Raw genomic sequence first — 19,205 nt, forward strand, 5'->3', positions numbered from 1 at the left:
GTTTATTCTTTCGTGACCTTAGACAGTTTTTCACATGCATGTGGTGATTAGTCCTCAACTGAGTACATAAGGAGGACCCTCTGCAAATCTTCAAGGTTTTCTCTCTGTGCAGACCTCTCCTCTCAGGTACTCTGTCCTTTGAACTCTAGTTTCCTTAGTCTCCCCAAACTCTTAGCTCTCTTTCTTCAATGCAGGGAGGTTGCTGAACTCTGCCTTAGGTCTCTCCCCTGTGCTATGGCCTGGAAATTCTCTAAAGTTAGTAAGATGAGGCAATCATAGGGCTCACTTCCTTCATTTAGGTCTTTCAGGGATCACTGTTCTGCTTTGCTTGATGTACAGTATCTTTTTTTTTTCTTTAGTATAAGTGTATCCCAAATATTTTTTTTAATGTGCTTTAGATGAAGGTTACAGAGCAAATTATTTTCTCATTAAACGATTAATATTCATATTGTTTTGTGACATTGGTTGCCAACCATCTGACATGTCAATGCTGCCCCCTTCTCTACCTTGGGTTCCCCATTACACGTTTTCCTGTTCCCTCCTGCCATCATGTCCTTGGCCCTGGGCTGGTGTGCCCAGTTGGACTCATTTTGTTTTATGGGCCTGTCTAATCTTTGGCTAAAGGGTGAGTTCAGAAGTGCCTTCAGTACTGAGTTAAAAGGGTGTCCGGGGGCCATACTCTCGGGGTTTCTGTAGTTTCTGTCAGATGAGTAAGTCTGTTCTTTTATTTTTTTGTGAGTTAGAATTTTGTTCTACATTTTTCTCTGGCTCTGTCTGGGTCTCTCTATTATGATCCTTGTCTGAGCAGTCGGTGGTGGTAGCTGGACACCGTCTAGTTGTGCTGAACTCAGTCTGGTGGAGGCTGTGGTAGTTGTGGTCCATTAGTCTTTTGGACTGATCTTTCCCTTTTGCCTTTGGTTTTCTTCATTCTCCCTTGCTCTAGGCAGAGTGGAATTAGTGGACTATCTTAGATGGCTACTCACAAGATTTTAAGACCCCAGACCCCACTCACCAAAGTAGGATGTAGAACATTTTCTTTATAAACTATGATATGCCAATTAAGCTTGATGTCCCCCAAGACCCTGGTCCCCAGCCCTCAGCCCAGTAATTCAGTCCCTCAGGGCATTTGGATTTGTCTGTGAAGCTCCATGATCTTGCCTTGGTCAAGTTGTGCTGACTTCCCCAGAATTGTGTACTGTCTTGCCCTTCACCAAAGTTACCGCTTATCTATTGTCTAGTTAGTGTTTTTCCCTCTGCACCCTCTCCTCCCTCATAACTGTCAAAGATTATTTCTTTGTGTGTGTAAAGCTTTTCATGAGTTTTTATAATAGTGGTCTCATACAGTATTTGTCCTTTTGTGATTGACTTATATCACTCACCATAATGCCTTCCGGATTCATCCATGTTATGAGATGTTTCACAGGTTCATCATTGTTCTTTATTGTGGTGTAATATTCCATTGTATGTATGTACAATACTTTGTTTATTTCTTCATCTGTTAATGGGCTTTTAGGTAGTTTCCATCTTTTTGCTATTGTAAATAATGCTGCAGTGAACACGGATGTGCATATTTCTATTCATGTGATGGCTCTTATTTCTCTAGGATATATTCCTAGGAGTGGGATTGCTAGATCCTATGGTATTTCTATTTCTAGCTTTTTTAAGGACACACCATATCATTTTCCAAAATGGCTGTACCATTTTACATTCCCACCAGCAATGCATAAGAGTTCCAGTCTTCCTGCATCCTTGCCAACATTTGTTACTTTCTGTTTTTTTGATTCATGCCAGTAATGTCAGGGTGAGATAGTATCTCACTGTGGTTTTGATTTGCATTTCTCTAACAGCTTGTGATCCCGAGCATTTCCTCATGTGTCTGCTGGCTGCTTGAATGCCTTCTTTGGTGAAGTGTCTGTTCATTTGTTTGACCATTTTTTAATTGGGTTATTTGTCTTTTTGTTGTAGAGGTGTTGGATTTTCCTGTAGATTTTAGAGATTAGAACTTTGTTGGATTTGGTATAGCCCAAAATTTTTTCTGTCTGTAGCTTCTCTTTTTACTCTTTTGGTGAAGTCTTTTAATGAGCATTAAGTGTTGAATTTTTAGAAGATCCCGGTTATCTAGCTTATCTTCTAATGTTTGTGTATTGTTAGTTATGTTTGTATCCTATTTTTGCTGTGTATTAAGGCTTCTAGCATTGATTCTATTTTTTCTTTTATGATCTTTATAGTTTTTTGCTTTATGCTTAGGTCTTTGATCCATTTTGAATTAGTTTTTGTATTGGTGTGAGGTATGGGTCTTGTTTCATTTTTTTGCAGGTGGACATCCAGTTTTGCCAGCACCATTTGTTAAAAAGAATGTCTTTTCCCAATTTAATGGACTTTGGGCCTTTGTCAAGGATCAGGTAACCATAAGTGGAAGGATTTACACCTGGGTTCTCAATTCTGTTCCATTGATCAATGTGTCTGTTGTTATATCAGTACCAGGGTGTTCTGATGACTGCAGCTATATAGTAGGTTCTGAGGTCAGCTAATACGAGTCCTCCTACTTTATTCTTCTTCTTCAATAATGCTTTACTTATCCGGGGCCTCTTTCCTTTCCATATAAAGTTAATGATTCGCTTTTCCATCTCATTAAAAAATGTTGTTGGTGTTTGGATCGGGATTACATTATATTGGTAGATTGCTTTGGGTAGAATTGACATTTTCACAATGTTGAGTCTACCTATCCATGAGCATGGTATGTTTTTCCGTTTATGTAGGTCTCTTGATTTCCTGCAGTAGTGTTTTGTAGTTTTCTCTGTATAAGTCTTTTACATCCCTGGTTAGATTTATTCCTAAGTTGTTTTTTTTTTTTTTTTTTGTAGGGGCTATTATAAATGGTATTGCTTTCCTGATTTCCTTTTTGTAGTTCTCTCTGTTGTTGTGTAGGAATCCAACTGATTTTTGTATGTTTATCTTGTATTCTGCTACTCTGCTGAATCTTTCTATTAGTTCCAGTAGTTTTCTTGTGGAGTCCTTTGGTTTCTCTATGTATAGTGTCATATCATCCACAAATGAAGATAGCTTTACTTCTTCCTTACCCATTTGGATGCCCTCTATTTCTTTTTCTTGCCTTATTGCTCTAGCTAGGACTTACAGCACAATGTTAAATGGGAGTGTTAATAAAGGGATCTTTGTCTTGTTCCTGTTTTCAGGGGGAATGTTTTCAGCCTCTATCTGCTAAGAATAATGTTGGCTGTTTGTTTTGTATAGGTGCCCTTTATTATGTTGAGGAATTTCCCTTCTATACCTATTTTATTGAGAGTTTTTATCAGGAATGGGCGTTGGACTTTATTGAATGCATTTTCTGCATCAGTTGAGATGATCATGTGGTTCTTTCATTTATGTGGTGGATTATGTTGATTGATTTTCTAATGTTGAACCATCCTTGCATACCTGGTATGAATCCCACTTGGTTGTGGTGTATTATTTTTTTATATGATGCTGTATTCTATTGGCTAGAATTTTGTTGAGAATTTTTGCATCTATGATGTGCAGTATCTTGAAAGCCATTGTTTCGTGTAACTTCTCTGTTTTTTGGGGGGAGGGGTTGTTTCAGGCTAGACAATAAATCTAGTCCCTGTTATCCCATCTTGGCTGGAAGCAGAAACTAAGAATGTGTTCTTTTTTTAAGATACTATTTTACACATTTTATGAAATCAACAAATCAAAATCCTAGAAAAACACAAGTGCACCAAGATTCATGTCTACAGTCTGCTGAAGAGATGATCCGTTTAACTAGTCACTATATTCTTGGTGTGTATATATATATATATATATATACATACATACATATACACACATACATTCACTATATTCTTAGTGTATATATATAATATAGTCACTATATTCCTGGTGTGTGTGTATATATATATATATATAGTAACTATATTCTTGGTATATGTATATGTATATACATAGTGACTAGTTAAGCAGGTCATTTCTTCAGCAGGCTTGAGGCATGAACCATGGTGGAAACCCTGATGGTGTAGTGGTTAAATGCTACGATTGCTAACCAAAAGGTCTGCAGTTTGAATTCACCAGGTGCTCCTTTGAAACTCTATGGGGCAGTTCTACTTTGTCCTATAGGATTGCTATAGTCAGAATTGATTTGATGGCATTAGGTTTGTTTTGTTTTTTTATATTCTTGGTATCAGGGATGATAATATCTAAGTTTATACTAAATTCTATGTAGAAACAATGGCAATATTTTTCAAACCCCAAATTGGGGGATTTGGGCTAAGAATTTTTGGCTTATTAATCTATAAGAAGAGGCCCACTCATAATAGACTACTGTAGATAACAACTGATCCTGATAGAAAATAAATAGGAAAACATATTCACATGAAGTAAGATTCCCATCATAAAAACTGATGGTCCATTTGGTTTTAAAATTGAATAGCGTAAACCCAGATGTTATTCTCTCTTTAGAATTCTACCTTTCCTATCCATAAGCTCTTGCTGCAGATTCAGGTTTTCTGTCACAGTAGCACATGCTGTACAGAAAGGTTATCACGTAAAACCAGGTCATATTATCGTTAGAGAAATAATGCTGAAACTAGATGTGCTATCTAAAAAATTCACCACATAGCCCATAATACTGACTGCCTTCAACAGCCAACCACGACCTCTGACTGTTACCCTTCAACAGCCAACCATGACCTCTGACTGTTATCCTTCAACAGCCAACCATGACCTCTGACTGTTATCCTTCAACAGCCAAACATGACCTCTGACTGTTATCCTTCAACAGCCAACCATGACCTCTGACTGTTATCCTTCAACAGCCAACCATGACCTCTGACTGTTATCCTTCAACAGCCAACCATGACCTCTGACTGTTATCCTTCAACAGCCAAACATGACCTCTGACTATTATCCTTCAACAGCCAACCATGACCTCTGACTGTTATCCTTCAACAGCCAACCATGACCTCTGACTGTTATCCTTCAACAGCCAAACATGACCTCTGACTGTTATCCTTCAACAGCCAACCATGACCTCTGACTGTTATCCTTCAACAGCCAAACATGACCTCTGACTGTTATCCTTCAACAGCCAAACATGACCTCTGACTGTTATTTGAGGTCTTTTTCAGTTATGCCCTTCCATGTCTATCCACATTATCTCCCATAGAAATCTTTACTTTAACCAAATGTTCTATCCACTCTTTTTTGATTTCTCATTATTGACTGTCCACATTGTCTCCCTTGTTTGCATAATCTTTATTCTCACCTCCTAACCCCTATCCAGAAACCCTGGTGGCTTAGTAGTTAAGAGTTTGGGTGCTAACAAAAAGGTCAGCAGTTTGAATCCACCAGGAACTCCTTGGAAACTCTATGGGGCAGTTCTACTCTATCCTGTAGGGTAGCTATGGGTCAGAATTGACTTGAAAGCAATAGGTTTTTTTAAAACCCCTATCCAGTCATTCAAAGGCTGCAACACTTTTAGCTCTTGTTAGTCTCTTATGAACTTTCCAGCTCAAAAGGATTTCTTTCTCTTATATTTCTATGAACTTTTCTTGGTACCACTTACTCTTTGTATCAGTCATTTGACAATCCATTAGCCAGCTGTATATTTTTATTTGGTTACTGCGAGGTGTGGAATCACCTTGCAGAAAGCCATTTGGCCTTTGATCTTGGTTCCTGATAGCTGGACCATACCTGAGGCAAATGGGTGGAGGCTGAGCAGACCAAAAGGGACCACCTGGGGGCCCAATACTGACTTAGCTTCACAAGGTGTGATATAATCTGTCATAGCCACATGGTGAGGCTGATAAGACCTCTGAGCGCTGAGGCTCAGAGAAGCTTCTTGGTTGGTGACTATGCACAGGGAAAAGAAGCACAGCCCATTGGGACATGGAAGCTCCATACTGTGACCCTTCTCAGACCTTACCCTATATGTCTGTTCATTTGTATCTTTTTTTGTTATATTAAAGCTGTTATCACAGGTGTGGTGTCTCCCTTGAACTCTGTGAGTTGTCCCAACAAATTATCAGACCCAAAGGAGCAGGAGGAGCCAGCTGCTATGAAGCGGAAGGAGTCATGTAGACTCTCAGGCTTGGAGTTGGTACCCTGATGGGGTAGAGGAAAACTCTAAATTTGGGGCTGGCTGGTCTGAAATGGAGGGACTCATGTGAACTCCTGAGCCTGCAGCTGATACTCACTGACCTGGCCCCAGGTGGCTAGGGATGAGAAAGAAAAAGGCTACATGGGCAGCTGAAGATTAAACTAAGCAGGGAGAGGAAGCTGATATTTCTATAGCACGCAGTTGGCACGTGAAGTGGAATTTGTTATCCACCACATAATTTGGCATCAGAAGTGAGTGATCTTAGTCTCCCTGGACTGATTTGCAGTTATGTCTGTGTATGTCTTCCCATGGATATGTTGATTTCTTGAGGTAGGGAATAAGCCCTTTTAATGAAATGATAATTAAATTATTATGAAATTACCTGTTATTCACATTGTAGACAGAAGAATTTGTTAACTAATTGTTTTAGGCTTAAAGTGTCCCAATTTAAAATACTGTATTCTTAGAGAAAATGAACACATTACAACCACTGACACCATAGTGCATGACTTTTCACCATTAAGGTTTTGATAACAAGAGTCAGCAACAATAAATTGGATCACATTTGGGAAACCACCATGAGTGCTCTGGGCAGTCAGGAGAGGCCTGGGTGCCCGTGGGAAAGAACAGCATCCCCAGAAGAGTGAGAAGCCATGGCGGGAAATGGAAAGTCCTTGCAGATTGCCGGCCTATGCTGGGTGTGAGCTGATGAAGCGTCCAGCTGCCCAGGTAATACCAAAACTCTACATCATGATTCCATTAATCCTCAAGAAGATACACTGCCTTTGATGAGCAGCAACAATTAAGAGAGCATTCAGGAGGTGAAGTACCTGATGATGGTTCCTCCTGCTCTGTCAAAGTTTCAAACAGGAAAAGGACTTATTACTGTCTGGGGCTGTTTCACCACTGTCTCAGTTCATGGGGGAACTTTGAGCTGGTTTAGTTCTATTTTGTGTTTGGATTTTGGATCTTTTCCTTCCTCTCCACTTTCCCACTTTTTGGGAGTCAAGGGTCACACTCTGTTTCAGAAGTTTGAAATGTACTGAGTTGGGCCGTGGAAAGCCACAGGGTGCTGACCTTCATTACTTCTGTTGGACATCAATAACACTAAGCAAGGAAGGGGGAGGCCAGTCCACTATAATGAGGGACAGGTGGTGTGACAGGCAGTGAGCGCTAAAGAAGGTTTTAGTGGTGCTTAGCTGTTGTACAACTCCCAGTGTCAGCCCAGGCAAGGCTTCCACAGCTGAGCCTTTCAGTACCCTCTGCTCTTCTCTTCTGGTAGTCTGTCCAAGAGGGGTCTTCTCATCTCTGGCCCTTCTATATGACAGGGACTCATCCCTTCTGTTCCCCCACTCTACTCCCAGTCAGGCGAACTCTTACCTATCCTGCGGGGTCAGATTAGTCTAGCTTTTGATCTGTTCTCTTTCCAGTAGTTTAATGCACAAACACGATGCCAACAGACTATTGAAATCTTTTTTTTGTGTGCAGATGAATCTAAGAAACATTTCTGATGAGTGAACAAATAATCATGAATAAATCATGTCTAAGTCAAATGTGCCGTCCAAGATGCAATGAAAAACAACTTGAATTACTGAGGAGACTTAAGATCTCTAAGTGAACTATTGTAGACAGTCTAACGTGGTATATCTGGCTACCTCTTATTATACTTAAATTCAACCCCAACTCTGTGTTTGTCAATTATCCCAGAGAGATGGTTAATTTTATGTAAAGTTGACTAGGCTATGGTTCCCAGTGGTTTGGCCAAACACTAGACTAGTTGCTGTAATGTGATGTGATGTGATGTGACGTGACATGATGTGACATGATGTGACTTGATGTAATGTAATGTAATGTATTGTAATGTAATGTATCAATCAGTTGAAAAGGGAGTTTCCTTAGGGTTTGTTGTGTCTCCAGACAATAAATAGATATTTTTTCAGAACTTGCTGTCTCCACTGTGCACTCTTTCTGTCATCTGACATATGTATCTTGGGACACAAAGCATACAAAGTCTTCAACGTGCTACCTCACCTACGGGTCAGCTCCCCCAATCACATGAGCCAATCCCTTGAAGTAAATCAATTTCTCAATAGATAGATACACCTACTCCTCACTTATCACCTATCTCCTTATACGACATTTCGCAACAGTAAAAGATCTACTATCTGACTATTCTGCACATTAATGACGTATATCTGGCGGTAATGAACGCTTAGATTCAAGGTGAGAGTAAAGGTGGCTGTGATGGTTAAGGTTATGTCTCAACTTGGCTGGGCCATGATTCTAAGTGGTTTGGCAGTTATGTAATGTAATTTAGCCCTTATGTAATGATGTAGTCATCCTCCATTTTTGTGATCTGATGTGGCCATCCTCCATTTTTGCATAATGCTGATTTTCATGTAACGATCTGGTCTTTGGAACCTAACCATGTTGATAAGTGAGGAGTGGGTGTAGATAGATTTCTCTGCTTCTTTTTCTCTAGAGAACCTTGACTAACACACCCAGCCTCCCTGGTTAGTCTACTTCAGATCTCCCCACCTCTAACCCCACCCCATGTAATCCCTTCCTTTCTGAAAGGCCATTGCTTTTTGATTCTGCATTCTGTGCCTGATGACACTTTGCTGCTCTCTATATCCTGTGTCTAACTATCGTGGAATGTGGGGCTTTGGGAAGAGAAGGATACCTTGCTCATCTCTTGTCCTCTTTAAGACCTAACTCCCTTATCAATTCAAATATTCACCTTTTCTTAATTTTTCCATTACCATAGCTCATTGATTTAAGACTCACTTCCCCTCAAATTTTAATATCTCTTAAATATCTTACAGTTGATGACATGTCATAGCTTAATTGACAGTGTTTTTCTTTCTTAGTGGTACATACATAAAATATGATGTATCTTACCACTGTTGGCAGTTCAGATTCAGTTAGCTACTATATGATGATTATGGCTCTGCTAATTTAAAATTCTCTAGTCGCTCCCCATGCCCTACAGCGTAGTACCCCAATTCCTTAGCATGATATACAAACCATCCTACCTCCACTCTATGCTCTGGGTTCAGCTTCCTTCTCCAGCCTCATCTTCCTGTCCACCCCTCACACCTGCTGCTGCAGTCACATTGGGCTTTTTGTTATTTCTCAAATGCACAGTGCTGCCTCCTGTCACTGTAAAAACCCAGCAGATTTGTACTCACTCTCCAAGGCCGCGGTCAAACATCACCTCCCCTGTGACTCTGTTCCTGACTTAGTGGGCCTTTCTGCCACCGACCCCTGGGCTTTCATCTCCTCTACTCCTCCCACGCACCCCCATTCCCCATCTGTGAAGTACTTGAGGGCAGGGAGCATTTTCAGTCTAGTGCTAAGGCTCACGCCAGGTACCCAGTCAATACTGGATCCTGAATAGACAAATACTGGTCATTACTTGGGGCTCCAGTGGGCTCGTCTTTGCCAACTACAAGTAGTTCATTAATAAGTTGACTTAGCACAGGGCCTAGATCAATAAATTGTAGTAGGAGTAGTTGTTATTATTACTGTTGTGGTTGTTATTAGGTCCTAGGGATTTTTCCCATGTACTCTCTAGATCTTTCCTCTTTCTACATTGCTTTGATACAGGCCTCAATCACTTTCTAATCAGATGGTGAAAATACTTTCCTACCTGTATTCTCTATAGATTCTATACCTAGTAATTGGTAGTATACATGGAGTTACTACATCAAACAGTTTCATCATGTTCAAATATAAATTTGATCATGCCACTCCCCTTTTAGAACCATATTATACCTTTAATAAATAACCAGTCCAGCTGATGTTGAGTCAGCCCTCACTCATGGTGGCTCATGGTGTGTCAGAATAGAACTGTGCTCCTTAGGGTTTTCAATGGCTGATTTTTCAGAAGTAGATTTTTTTTTTTTTTTTTAGATTGCTAGGCCTTTATTCCGAAGCACCAATACCAACCTTAAATTCTTTCTCTCTATATGTATATATATATATATATATATATATATTTATAACTTAAAAAATCTCTCCAGCAGTTGGCTCTATTTTACCTGACTCCTTTCATCTGTTTCTGCAACAAAATGGCCCCTTCTTCTTTGGGTTATTTCCAAGAACTCTCATTGCTGTTGTTAGTTGGCACCCCCATCTGGACACTTTATTTATAGATAACCTTGTTTGTTGCCATGAATCTGAGTCAACTCAAGGGGTTAAGTTTGTAACAGCAATAAGAAATGTCAGTAGAGGTATTTCAAAAACAAATGCATCAAACTGTAAGGTAGAGGTGGGGTTGGTTAAAAAGGAAGTTTACAAGGTGTTTTAGGAAACTGACAGCTATTACAAGTTTCAAGTATTTGCATAACTCGTTGTTAATTTGCTCTTAGCTAGTTTTTTTTTTTTTTTTTGGTGAAACACTGGAAACCCTGGTGGTATGGTGGTTAAGTGCTACGGCTAAGGGTTGACAGTTCGAATCCACCAGGTGCTCCTTAGAAACTCTGTGGGGCAGTTCTACTCTGTCCTATAGGGTCGCTATGACTCGACGGCACTGGGTTTGGTTTTAGTTTTTTTTTAGTCAAACACTTGTTGGCATACGAGAAAGCACAGTGATTTATGGTTCTCAGAGGCATCCCAGTGCAGAATCTCCTGGTCAGAGTAGAATCCACGAGGTCTGGATTCCAGCCACTTACTGAACAATTCTGAGATCTTTCAGTGATTCCATTTCCTCATCTGGAGGGGGCATCCCAAGCCCCCTCCACCTATATAACTAATGCGGTGATTCTCTGAGCCAGTTATAATTTTTGTTTAAACAGTCAATTATTTTTTAAAGGAATTTAAATCATCAGAAAATCTCATCTGTTTACAGATGTAGTTGCTGCCACCTTGAAACTGTCATTTTGACCCTCTCTGCTGATTAAAAATTCTCTCCAAAAGCTTCAATCAGTTGTTTGAAATATTTGCAGCATAAACATTTTTTTACATACAAAAAATTGGTTCACAAACTATATTTATAACTGGAATATTAAGATACCTGGGAAGAAATCTCAGGAACCTAAAAGAGTACCATTGCAGTTCATCCAATAGTTATTGAGTCTCTACTAAGTGCAAGATTCCAGGGCTTTAAAGCTGAAGGGGATGTTGGTGTTTTCCATCTTTTGCTACTGTACCCATTTCTCCATGACTCAGAGGGGCCTTCTTTGTAAAAGGACGTATTATCTGGCCTCTAAAATATTATAAAGCTGATATTAAACCTTGCCCCTTCATCTTCCATAAGGAAGACCAAAGGAGAATTGACACCTTCGAATTGCGGTTTTGGAGAAGAATATTGACTATACCATGGACTGCCAAAAGAATGAACAAATCTGCCTTGGAGGAAGTTAAAGAAGTACAGTCAGAATGCTCCTTAGAAGCAAAGACGGTGAGACTATGTCTCACTTACTTTCAGCATGTAATCAGGATGGATCAGTCCCTGGAGAAGGACATTATGCTTGGTAAATTAGAGGGTCAGTGAAAAAAGAGGAAGACTCTCAACCAGGTGGATTGACACAGTAGCTGCAACAATGGGCTCAAGCATAACAACAACTGTGAGAATGGTGCAGGAGCGGGCAGTGTTTCGTTCTGTTGTACGCAGGGTCATTATGAGTCGGAACCAACTGTTCGGCGCCTATCAACAACAACATCTAAAGCCAAGAAGCATCAAATGGAAAACACGTTTTGTTCCATCCTTTAGAGGGCACAGATGGCATTTTCATTTTAAATGCTTTATTTTCAAATTTTCACTATTATTTACTTCTTTGTGCATCTACTTTGAACAGATTAAAAACTATCATTAATGAAAATGTCAACTTCGTGCCCATGCGCAACCAAAAACCCCTAGGTGCACCTTACCCAATCTCTTTGTTCCTATTTAAAACATTTTTTCCTTGATCTGTGTTCTTTTTTTTTTTTCTGTCTTATAAAGTGTTGAGTAGTTGAGAGAAAAATAACTATTTTATTGTACTGATATGCTTTTCCAATTGTCATTAACGTGCCATAATTCAATGACTGTACTATTGAACATTCAGGTGCTACCACTCTCCCCTTATTTCTTATTCCTAGTTCAGCTAAAATAATCATCTGTGTGCATTTAAAATCATTCTGCCTTTGGATTATTTTCTTCTTATATTCAAAACCCAGATCTATAATCCTCAATCACAAATCATCAAAAACAAACAAACTACTATAGTATTAATGTATTGGATCCCTGGGGGAGGGGATCGATAGGGTTATCCTTTTTCTGCAGCTAAAAGTCTTTGAAGTGATTGAAACGGAAAATGTCTTTCTGACAAGAAAATGAGCACATAGGAAGTATCCTATTCAAAAAACTCATCATCCACTCTCCTGATAACAAAAAGAAAGAAAGTGGCCTCAAAACTGAAAAAGCTTTCACTGAAATACTGGTGATGGGCATTTCTCAAACCTGAGTTTTTAGTGATTACAAGAGAAAGGTGAATTTACTTCTGTTAACCTATGAAAAGTTATATTCCACAATATGTAACTTAAACTTCCCCTTCTGTTTCAACTGAATTAAACTTCTCTCCATTCTAATGGTGCCAGGTTTAACTTGCTGATGAGAAAGTATTACAGGCCTCCTCCGCTAAAACTGCTGTGTAACAGATGAGCTGTGTGGGTTGGAGCTGGTTTACGCACAGGTCCTCTGCACTATTGTTTGGCTTTGGTGCCCCCTACCTTCTCTTTTGGTTCTCTTTCATTATTTCCTGCATAATGCTCCAAAGCTCCCTAGAGAAAGTCTGATTGGATAAAAATAATTGGTGATAGCATAAGACTATCTGCATTTTAAAAGGGATCAAAATAGTGTGACAGAAAGGAATAAATTGCTAATGGTGTAATATCAGGTGGAACAAGTCTTAGATCACTCCAAATGTGCTAACTGCAACTTTTCATGTAAAAAACTAATTAATTATTACTTTCATATAGATTTGAGTATTTCATGGTCTGGAAAATGAGAACAATGAAGGAAAGTTCTCAGGTGACTACATCTTTGCAAACAGATCAGCCTCTGAAACGTTGGAGGAGAGAGGGTCGAGAATGGTTTAGCTAGCTAAGCAGGCACCTTTGTGCAAATCACTCCTAAATTAGTTACTTAAAATTTTTTAATTAAATAAGATATACATAAATTATTCATATATAAAATAAGATTGTTATGGACAAAGGTAAATTCCCCTTTAAGTATTACTTTCTCCTCATCCTGGCTCCTCCCCCATTGCCCATGGCATTATTCACCAGCCAATTGTTAATGAGTGTGGCCTGTACCCATTTAAAAAATAAAAAGCAATATTGAGGTATAATTGTCATACAATAAACTGCTAACATTTTAAATGCATAACTGAATAAGTTTTGCCATACATATACACTCATGAAATCATCACCACAATCAAGATGATAAACATATCCATCACTCCCCAAATTACCTACTGGAAATCCATCCTTTCTTCCTCATCCTCCGTCTCAGGTACCAGTTAATCAACCTTCTGTCACTATAGATTAGTTTGCAGTTTCAACAGGTTCATATAAGCGCAGTCATATATATAGGATGTACTCTTGTTTTTCTAGCCTCTGACTCAGCGTAACTGAGATTCATCCATCCTATTACGTGTGTCAGTAGTTTTCCTTTTTTTTTTTTTATTAACTTTTATTGAGCTTCAAGTGAAGGTTTACAAATCAAGTCAGTCTGTCACATATAAGTTTACATACATCTTACTCCGTACTCCCACTTGCTCTCCCCCTATTGAGTCAACCCTTCCAGTCTCTCCTTTCGTGACACTTTTGCCAGCTTCCCACTCTCTTTATCCTCCCATCCCCCCTCCAGACAGGAGATGCCAACACAATCTCAAGTGTCCACCTGATATAATTAGCTCACTCTTCATCAGCATCTCTCTCCCACCCACTGTCCAGTCCCTTTCATGTCTGATGAGTTGTCTTCGGGGATGGTTCCTGTCCTGTGCCAACAGAAGATCTGGGGACCATGGCCGCCGGGATTCCTCTAGTCTCAGTCAGACCATTAAGTATGATCTTTTTATGAGAATCTGGGGTCTGCATCCCACTGATCTCCTGCTCCCTCAGGAGTTCTCTGTTGTGCTCCCTGTCAGGGCAGTCGTCGATTGTGGCCGGGCACCAACTAGTTCTTCTGGTCTCAGGATGATGTAGGTCTCTGGTTCATGTGCCCCTTTCTGTCTCTTGGGCTCTTAGTTGTCGTGCGACCTTGGTGTTCTTCATTCTCCTTTGCTCCAGATGAGTTGAGACCAACTGATGCATCTTAGATGGCCGCTTGTTAGCATTTAAGACCCCAGGCGCCACATCTCAAAGTGGGATGCAGAATGTTTTCATAATAGAATTATTTTGCCAATTGACTTGGAAGTCCCCTTAAACCATGGTCCCCAAACCCCCGCCCTTGCTCCGCTGACCTTTGAAGCATTCATTTTATCCCGGAAACTTCTTTGCTTTTGGTCCAGTCCAATTGAGCTGACCTTCCATGTATTGAGTGTTGTCTTTCCCTTCACCTAAAGCAGTTCTTATCTACTAATTAATCAATAAAAAACCCTCTCCCTCCCTCCCTCCCTCCCTCCCCCCTTTGTAACCACAAAAGTATGTGTTCTTCTCAGTTTTTACTATTTCTCAAGATCTTATAATAGTGGTCTTATACAATATTTGTCCTTTTGCCTCTGACTAATTTCGCTCAGCATAATGCCTTCCAGGTTCCTCCATGTTATGAAATGTTTCAGAGATTCGTCACTGTTCTTTATCGATGCGTAGTATTCCATTGTGTGAATATACCACAATTTATTTACCCATTCATCTGTTGATGGACACCTTGGTTGCTTCCAGCTTTTTGCTATTGTAAACAGAGCTGCAATAAACATGGGTGTGCATATATCTGTTTGTGTGAAGGCTCTTGTTTCTCTAGGGTATATTCCGAGGAGTGGGATTTCTGGGTTGTATGGTAGTTCTATTTCTAACTGTTTAAGATAACGCCAGATAGATTTCCAAAGTGGTTGTACCATTTTCCATTCCCACCAGCAGTGTATAAGAGTTCCAATCTCTCCACAGCCTCTCCAACATTTATTATTTTGTGTTTTTTGGATTAATGCCAGCCTTGTTGGAGTGAGATGGAATCTCATCGTAGTTTTAATTTGCATTTCTCTAATGGCTAATGATCGAGAGCATTTTCTCATGTATCTGTTAGCTGCCTGAATATCTTCTTTAGTGAAGTGTGTGTTCATATCCTTTGCCCACTTCTTGATTGGGTTGTTTGTCTTTTTGTGGTTGAGTTTTGACAGAATCATGTAGATTTTAGAGATCAGGCGCTGGTCGGAGATGTCATAGCTGAAAATTCTTTCCCAGTCTGTAGGTGGTCTTTTTACTCTTTTGGTGAAGTCTTTAGATGAGCATAGGTGTTTGATTTTTAGGAGCTCCCAGTTATCGGGTTTCTCTTCGTCATTTTTGGTAATGTTTTGTCTTCTGTTTATGCCTTGTATTAGGGCTCCTAGAGTTGTCCCTATTTTTTCTTCCATGATCTTTATTGTTTCAGTCTTTATGTTTAGGTCTTTGATCCACTTGGAGTTAGTTTTTGTGCATGGTGTGAGGTATGGGTCCTGTTGCCTTCTTTTGCAAAGGATATCCAGTTATGCCAGCACCATTTGTTAAAAAGACTATCTTTTCCCCAATTAACTGACACTGGGCCTTTGTCAAATATCAGCTGCTCATACGTGGATGGATTTATATCTGGGTTCTCAATTCTGTTCCATTGGTCTATGTGCCTGTTGTTGTACCAGTACCAGGCTGTTTTGACTACTGTGGCTGTATAATAGCTTCTGAAGTCAGGTAGAGTGAGGCCTCCCACTTTCTTCTTCTTTTTCAGTAATGCTTTGCTTATCCGAGGCTTCTTTCCCTTCCATATGAAACTGGTCATTTGTTTCTCTATCACCTTAAAAAATGACATTGGAATTTGGATTGGAAGTACGTTATATGTATAGACGGCTTTTGGTAGAATAGACATTTTTACTATGTTAAGTCTTCCTATCCATGAGCAAGGTATGTTTTTCCACTTAAGTATGTCCTTTTGAATTTCTTGTAGTAGAGCTTTGTAGTTTTCTTTGTATAGGTCTTTTACATCCTTGGTATTTTATCTTCTTGGGGGCTACTGTGAATGGTATTGATTTGGTTATTTCCTCTTCGGTGTTCTTTTTGTTGATGTAGAGGAATCCAAGTGATTTTTGTATGTTTATTTTATAACCTGAGACTCTGCCAAAGTCTTCTATTAGTTTCAGTAGTTTTCTGGAGGATTCCTTAGGGTTTTCTGTGTATAAGATCATGTCATCTGCAGATAGGGATAATTTTACTTCCTCCTTGCCAATCTGGATGCCCTTTACTTCTTTGTCTAGCCTAATTGCCCTGGCTAGGACTTATAGCACGATGTTGAATAAGAGCGGTGATAAAGGGCATCCTTGTCTGGTTCCCGTTCTCAAGGGAAATGCTTTCAGGTTCTCTCCATTTAGAGTGATATTGGCTGTTGGCTTTGCATAGACGCCCTTTATTATGTTGAGGAATTTTCCTTCAATTCCTATTTTGCTGAGAGTTTTTATCATAAATGGGTGTTGGACTTTGTCAAATGCCTTTTCTGCATCAATTGATAAGATCATGTGGTTTTTGTCTTTTGTTTTATTTATGTGATGGATTACATTAATGGTTTTTCTGATATTAAACCAGCCTTGCATACCTGGTATAAATCCCACTTGATCGTGGTGAATTATTTTTTTGATATGTTGTTGAATTCTATTGGCTAGAATTTTGTTGAGGATTTTTGCATCAATGTTCATGAGGGATATAGGTCTATAATTTTCTTTTTTCGTAATGTCTTTACCTGGTTTTGGTATCAGGGAGATGGTGGCTTCATAGAGTGAGTTGCATAGTATTCCGTCATTTTCTATGCTTTGAAATACCTTCAGTAGTAGTGGTGTTAACTCTTCTCTGAAAGTTTGGTAGAACTCTGCAGTGAAGCTGTTCCGGGCCAGGGCTTTTTTTGTTGGGAGTTTTTTGATTACCGTTTCAATCTCTTTTTTTGTTATGGGTCCATTTAGTTGTTCTACTTCTGAATGTGTTAGTTTAGGTAGGTAGTGTTTTTCCAGGAATTCATCCATTTCTTCTAGGTTTGCAAATTTGTTAGAGTACAATTTTGCATAATAATCTGATATGATTCTTTCAATTTCAGTTGGGTCTGTTGTGATGTGGCCCTTCTCGTTTCTTATTTGGGTTATTTGTTTCCTTTCCTGTATTTCTTTAGTCAGTCTGGCCAATGGTTTATCAATTTTGTTAATTTTTTCAAAGAACCAGCTTTTGGCTTTGTTAATTCTTTCAATTGTTTTTCTGTTCTCTAATTCATTTAGTTCAGCTCTAATTTTTATTATTTGTTTTCTTCTGATGCCTGATGGATTCTTTTGTTGCTCACTTTCTATTTGTTCAAGTTGTAGGGACAGGTCTCTGATTTTGGCTCTTTCTTCTTTTTGTATGTGTGCATTTATTGATATAAATTGGCCTCTGAGCACTGCTTTTGCTGTGTCCCAGAGGTTTTGATAGGAAGTATTTTCATTCTCATTGCATTCTATGAATTTCCTTATTCCCTCCTTGATGTCTTCTATAACCCAGTCTTTTTTCAGGAGGGTATTGTTCATTTTCCAAGTATTTGATTTCTTTTCCCTAGTTTTTCTGTTATTGATTTCTAGTTTTATTGCCTTGTGGTCTGAGAAGATGCTTTGTAATATTTCGATGCTTTGGACTCTCTGCAAAGGTTTGTTTTATGACCTAATATGTGGTCTATTCTAGAGAATGTTCCATGTGCACTAGAAAAAAAAGTATACTTTGCAGCAGTCGGGTGGAGAGCTCTGTATAAGTCAATGAGGTCAAGTTGGTTGATTGTTGTAAGTAGGTCTTCCGTGTCTCTATTGAGCTTCTTACTGGATGTCCTGTCCTTCTCCGAAAGTGGTGTGTTGAAGTCTCCTACTATAATTGTGGAGGTATCTATCTCACTTTTCAATTCTGTTAAAATTTGATTTATGTATCTTGCAGCCCTGTCATTGGGTGCATAAATATTTAATATGGTTATGTCTTCCTGATCAATTGTCCCTTTTATCATTATGTAGTGTCCTTCTTTATCCTTTGTGGTAGATTTAAGTCTAAAGTCTATTTTGTCAGAAATTAATATTGCTACCACTGCTCTTTTTTGCTTATTGTTTGCTTGATATATTTTTTTCCATCCTTTGAGTTTTAGTTTGTTTGTGTCTCTAAGTCTAAGGTGTGTCTCTTGTAGGCAGCATATAGACGGATCGTGTTTCTTTATCCAGTCCGAGACTCTCTGTCTCTTTATTGGTGCATTTAGTCCATTTACATTCAGTGTAATTATAGATAAATAAGTGTTTAGTGTTGTCATTTTGATGCCTTTTTATGTGTGTTGTTGACAATTTCATTTTTCCACATACTTTTTTGTGCTGAGACGTTTTTCTTAGTAAATTGTGAGATCCTCATTTTCGTAGTGTTTGACTTTATGTTTCTTGAGTCGTTACGTTTTTCTTAGCTTTTATCTTGAGTTATGGAGTTGTTATACCTCTTTGTGGTTACCTTATTATTTACCCCTATTTTTCTAAGTAAAAACCTAACTTGTATTGTTCTATATCGCCTTGTATCACTCTCCATATGGCAGTTCTATGCCTCCTGTATTTAGTCCCTCTTTTTGATTATTGTGATCTTTTACATATTGACTTCCGTGATTCCCTGTTATGAGTATTTTTTTTTAATTAATCTTAATTTGTTTTTGTGATTTCCCTATTTGAGTTGATATCAGGATGTTCTGTTTTGTGACCTTGTGTTGTGCTGGTATCTGATGTTATTGGTTCTCTGACCAAACAATATCCTTTAGTATTTCTTGTAGCTTTGGTTTGGTTTTTGCAAATTCTCTAAACTTGTGTTTATCTGTAAATATCTTAATTTCGCCTTCATATTTCAGAGAGAGTTTTGCTGGTTATATGATCCTTGGCTGGCAGTTTTTCTCCTTCAGTGC

Source organism: Loxodonta africana, chromosome 25, assembly GCF_030014295.1.
Source record: "Loxodonta africana isolate mLoxAfr1 chromosome 25, mLoxAfr1.hap2, whole genome shotgun sequence".
NCBI lineage: Eukaryota > Metazoa > Chordata > Mammalia > Proboscidea > Elephantidae > Loxodonta > Loxodonta africana.